We start from the raw sequence: 6,078 nt of genomic DNA, 5'->3' as shown, positions 1-6,078 counted from the left end.
TATTTAATAGTTCTCTTTTTTTGGGTGTAACTTTTTTATATTCAAATTTATATTATAATTTAGTTTAGATTTAATAACAAAGTAATTTGTTTTTTATTTAATAGTATAATTTTTTATAAAAATAATAATTAAGAATTTTGTTAGAACTCAATCATTATCCTAATTATATTTTAAAATTTTGATACTTAAAATAAGATAATTATCCGGAATTTGATTGTGTTTATCTGCAGATAATTATACGAATTCAAAAATGGAGCTTTAATAAGTTGTACTTACGCACAATTTACTTGTAATCTTAAATTTTAAGTAATATGCATTAATAAACAGTATTTCATGCATAAAAAATAGTTTTTAAAAGTTTTTGTCAAATAATTTATAATATAGTATAGATAAAGATAATAATAACACAAGTTTAGACAAAAGTTACTTAAAACATTCTACATTATTTAATACTAATTTTATGAATTTGTATTTTAATTTTACTATAATAAATCGAACTTGTTTTAAAATATTTTAATATTTGTTTAATAAAAAAATATTAAGAAAGTTGCTTGTTAATTCACAAGCAATTTGGAAACACTGAGAATGAAAAAGCTAGATTTAGCAAGAAATTACGCAGGCTTTGTTTGTTCGTTGCTTAATTGTTTTATTAAAAGTAAACCTCAATGCCTAAAATGTAACTTTTTTGCCACACACTTAACTAAGGCAAAATGTTTTACTGTTGACCGCACATGTAATACACGTTTTTTTTTATAAATCTGGATATCCGACCCGCTATGCGAGCCGACTAATCTCAGGACAACTACCTGCTTTACAGATAGTCCGGAGTCACCGCATTTGAACCTCCGTAGCCATAAGGGGATTTTTATTCCTCCTTGGATTTGAACCTGGGACCTCCAGTACTTTTGACATTTAGAGTCAAGCTCAAACCAATCAGACACCACCCTTATGGTTATGTAATACACGTTTGGACTCTCCTAACAGTGTCTTTAACACCATTAGTTGTTTGCAATGAACCACCACTTTGAATGCGTTAATATTATTAATACAACGTGATTTTATATATGATTAAGAAATTGTATTGGGGATTGTGTTAGAGATTTTGATTCTCTTTGTAAACATCAAAAGCACAATTTAAAGACAAATTCATATATATAAAAACTAGTGTTCAACCGTGCGTTGCGCGGTAATCATAATATCATCTTCAAAATGAATGTTATATATTAAAATTTGAAGTCCACTACTAAAAAAATTAGACAAATGTATGTGACAACTGCTCATTAACATGAAAAGTTTTTAAGAGAAGTTGACAACAATTTTAGAACTATATGCTAATTTAAGTTATCTAACTATGCTCGAAAATGGTGTTACAAAGTATTCTACAAACGTTTGACTAATATTAATAGTTTGTTCAACTGGAAGTCACAGTTCTAACTGAAATCTCATATAAGGTGACAAAATCACAATGTTAATTTTATAATAAATTTAATTGAAATCTCATTTGAAGTTTGAAATATAAACGTTTTATAATATTTCAAGTGAAAATTAAAGGAGTGCATAAGTTGTAGCAACAGTTATAGATTTCAAATAGGGTCATCCAAAGAAAGACAGCCCTATGAGGCAAACCTCATTATTTGACACAAATGCATATAATCCATATTTCTTATACACTTTATTTTGTTCAAATCTTTAAACTATTCACCAATGTGAAATATCTCAAACTCAACCACAATTCACCAACACCTCAATATTCAATTTTTATGATGTCACCTTAATACTCTTGATTCTAATATATATATATATATATATATATATATATATATAGAGGAGCGTTCAAATAAAAACCTGCCCCATTTGTGTAAACCGTATAAACCAATCTCATCCATCCATTTTCTTGATCAATGGCCAAGATTAATTTACTTTATTTTAGGAAATTAAAATATATATATATATATATTAAAATTTTATTTTATTTCATCAGTAAGGGCAAAAATGATAAACAAAATTTAACATTTGGTACCATCCTTCTAGATATTAACAACACTATTTTCATTTTTTAAAGCAATATATTATTTTTAACTTTAAATCACATCAATCAATAAAACATATAAAAAAAATGAATATAACACATCATATTCAATTATATGGAATGAATCGTTTTAAATTTTGAATTACATTATATGAACGAAATTGGTTTCACCATGAAAATGTTTCGGTTCACATAATTTATTTGCAATAAGACCCGATTTCACGTTCATGAAACCTGTTTCATTTTCCTTTTCATAATTTATTTTCAAAATGCACCGGTTTCATTTTCCTTTTCATCAACAAAATGGATCAACTACACCATCAATGCAACGGTTTCACCATAAAAATGTTTTGGTTCACCTAATTTATTTGCAACATGAACCGGTTTCACGTTCATGAAACCTGTTTGATTTTCCTTTTCATAATTTTTTTCAAAATGCACCGGTTTCATTTTGTTTCTCATAAAAAAAAGATTAACTACACCATCAATGCAACGGCTTCACCATAAAAATGTTTCGGTTCACCTAATTTCTTTGCAACATGAACCGGTTTCACGTTCATGAAACCTGTTTCATTTTGTGGATTTTTTTTTGTTCATCTACGTTTTGATGATTTCATTCTATAATTCACTTGTTTCATCAAGACACATTTCCTGATTATAATTCATGACAATATATGAAATCCAATTTTTTATTATTTTAATATAATTAAATATTTAAATGTTATCATTTATATAATTTTCTTTATTACGTTTCATTAATTAAGATTTATTAATAACTTCCATATTTAATAGAAAATATTGTAAATGACCGAAATACCTTTATTAATTAAATTTAATTAGAAAAAAAAAGAATTTTCCTATTAGTTTAAAATTAGTTTACACGGTTTCTTAAAAATGCACAGTTTTCATTTGAAGGTGTCCTTATATATATATATATATATATATATATATATATATATATATATATATTCGAATCATATATTTCAGATGGGACAAGACATATGAATACAAAGAATAAATGTCAAATAGGCAAAAAGTCACCAATAAGCCCAAAGTTGACGATACACGTGTTGAGCATCAACTGGTTGGCAATTAAAGAAAATTCGAACGAATTAGAATAGGGGTTTGTTCATCTTTGTTCGTTTAGCATAACCGAACAAATGAACGAACGAGAACAGTAAATGAACGAAAATAATTGTGTTCGTATTCTTTCGTTTAGAAATCAGGTGTGTTCGTGTTAGTCATGTTCGTTCATTAACATGTTAAACGAACAAACATTAACAAACAGGATAAACAAACAAGCCTAAACGAACAGGTCTAAATGGACATAAACAAACGAACAATAATATTTGTTATTCAATTAACTATTACACACCAATTATCCATAATTTAAACATATACAAAACAATCACAATTCATCAACCATCATTAATATACCAATACTTAAAAGGCCTTTTAAAATTTGAATTCAAACTAAATAAATAAAAGTTATATATTAAATTAATATATAAACAAACATAAACGAACGAGACTCTTGTTCATGTTCGTTCGTTTAACTAAACGAACAAAAAAAATTGTTCATGTTCGTTCATTTATTAAATAAACGAACTTCTCGCCTAACAGTTCACAAACGGTTCACTGAACGTTCGGTTCGTTTACAGCCCTATTTAAAATGAGGTGAACATTAAGGAGGGATGCTACCTCGGCAACTTAATCTCGCATGAAGCAAGTTGAAAGGGAAAATCTGATCTAGATGCATACTTGGAGTGGTTACGTCCAGTATGTCCCCTGTTGGTACTGTAAGGGTCTACAAGAAGAGAAACAGTTTGTAGAAGGGGGGATGAATACAAACACAGTATTTTCAATTTTAAAATATATATTGATAGAGAAGATCAATACAGACTTTACAAGATTGTTTGCGGAAAGATAAGGTAATAAAAACCTATCTAAACAATCTTTGATTACACACAATGCTTTAGCAATTACAAGAAAAGAAGTTGCTAAAAGAAAGATCATTTACTTAAGCTAGAAGATGCTTGAAGTAAGAATTAGGTTAGAGACTGATGCGCGCTCTATGCATGAAGAAGAAACACTTCTATTTATACCCAGTGCATTAAATGTCCATTTAATGCAATATGGTAGGTTTAGAGTGCGTGTCAAGCCTTAAGAGAAAGGCTTGTCCTTTGCTACAGTGAATAGTTCCAAAGCACTATTTCTGAGCAGACATCCTTACCTAAAGTTGGTGGACAAAGAGTCGACTAGTCGGCTCCGTACCGTACTAACTTTTGTAAGGGTATGGGTTTTGTCCTTTGTGTGCATAAGGACAAGACAACAACAATCGTGCTAAGCAAGCTTCTTTTGATCGTTGAATGCTAGAATAACCTGAAGGTCTCATCATCATTCGCTGAAGCTTGAGCAGTCTTCACACATATGTAGACAGGCTTGTAATCACTGAATACCGCTTCAGATCACGTACTCGCCGGTCTCTAATCTTCAGTTTCAGTCTTCGACGTTTGCTGAAGGTTCTTTGGTGTGAGTGTTGTCTTCTTGAAGTATTGTTGTTTCTGATAGATTTACAAAGAAAGTTCTTCAGCGATCACTAAACATACTCAGTGAAGATCGCTAGAACTGAAAATACAGAAACACAAATACAACGTGAAAGAGAAAAAGGATTATCATCAAATCACTAAGAGAGAGGATCAACAATCTCCCCCTATTTGATGATAACAAGATAACATAAAGAAGGTTATATTATCAAATAATAGTAAGGAAAAAGTTACATATGAATTACATGTCCCTTTTTAATATTTTGGGATCTTTTTCAGTTTGGTCAGTTTCAGCTTGATAATTTTTCTTAAGTTATATCTAAGAAAGTTATAAGTACGGAAACTGAAACTGAAAGCTTATTCACTGACGTACATTGTCAGTGAATCTGAAAAGTAACATTGGAATTCATAGACTTGTGTCCCTATTACTTTTTTCAGAGATCTTTTTTCAGTGAAGTACATGGAATACTCATTTTATTAATCATAGGAAATAATACAAGTATTACAGTACATATTCAGAATTTACAGAATGTAAATACAATCAATGAAAGAAGACATAGTACAAGAATTTACAAGGAAAAGTGGATTGTTGTTACAAAGAGAATCTTATTCTAGAACACTTAGATCTATGTAATCAAGTACATTTTCACCAAGGTTTCTTTGACGTAAGAATTCCTTTTGTATCTTCAGATCGACGACTTTTCCAGGCATGCTATCATCTATCCAGAGCAAAAGATAAACCAAGTGATCCATTGGACATAGATGTAGCTCTGACATTCTCTGAAATCTGACTTCACCTTCATAGTCAAGGAATATAACCCCTAACTCAGGTTTAAAATGCACAGAGTTGGGTGTATAAGAACCCTTATCTGGCAAGTCAAGATTCAGCATAGAAATGTATGTACTCTTATGACCCTTCATGACTTCATTTAAGGATAACCTTGTTTCATGTTCGTTCCTTAGGAATGGTCCATCATTAGGATCAGAGAGCTTGAGTTTCTTCTTCCCACCTTTCTTCAGAGTTGGCCGGTCAGGGACCTTGACATACCTGGACATCTTTTTGATGAGCTCGTTGATGGTGTCCTCGATAAGTGTCTTGTATCTCGACTTGGATTGCTGAATGGCTTGTCTGATCTCCATCTATTCGATGTATCCATAGCGGCCAAGGTAGGAAGGGTACTCGGTAACGGCATCAAGATTTTCCCTGGTGATGAGCATTGAGACCAGTGTTCCACCGTCTTTAGAACGTCCGTTGATGCTGATGCTGATGATTGGGCGGGGACTGAGTCTCTTTTTCAGTTTTGCTTCGCTCCATTGCTTATCCTTATCCTCCAACTTTAGCTTCTTCTTGCGTTCAGCTTCTGCAATCGAAAGAAGTCTAGCTTGGGCTTGGACATGATTCACCGTTTTCTTGGACTTCTTCTTGGGAAGGACTTTAGCAGCTAGTGACTTGGCCAGCTTTAAGCTGTCTTCAGTCTACTTCTTTTGAAGCTCTAGCTCTTC

This window comes from Cynara cardunculus, unplaced genomic scaffold (assembly GCF_001531365.2).
Source record: "Cynara cardunculus var. scolymus isolate 2C unplaced genomic scaffold, CcrdV1 Un_Scaffold_4888, whole genome shotgun sequence".
Classification (NCBI taxonomy): Eukaryota; Viridiplantae; Streptophyta; class Magnoliopsida; order Asterales; family Asteraceae; genus Cynara; species Cynara cardunculus.
This window is presented reverse-complemented; position numbering follows the sequence as displayed.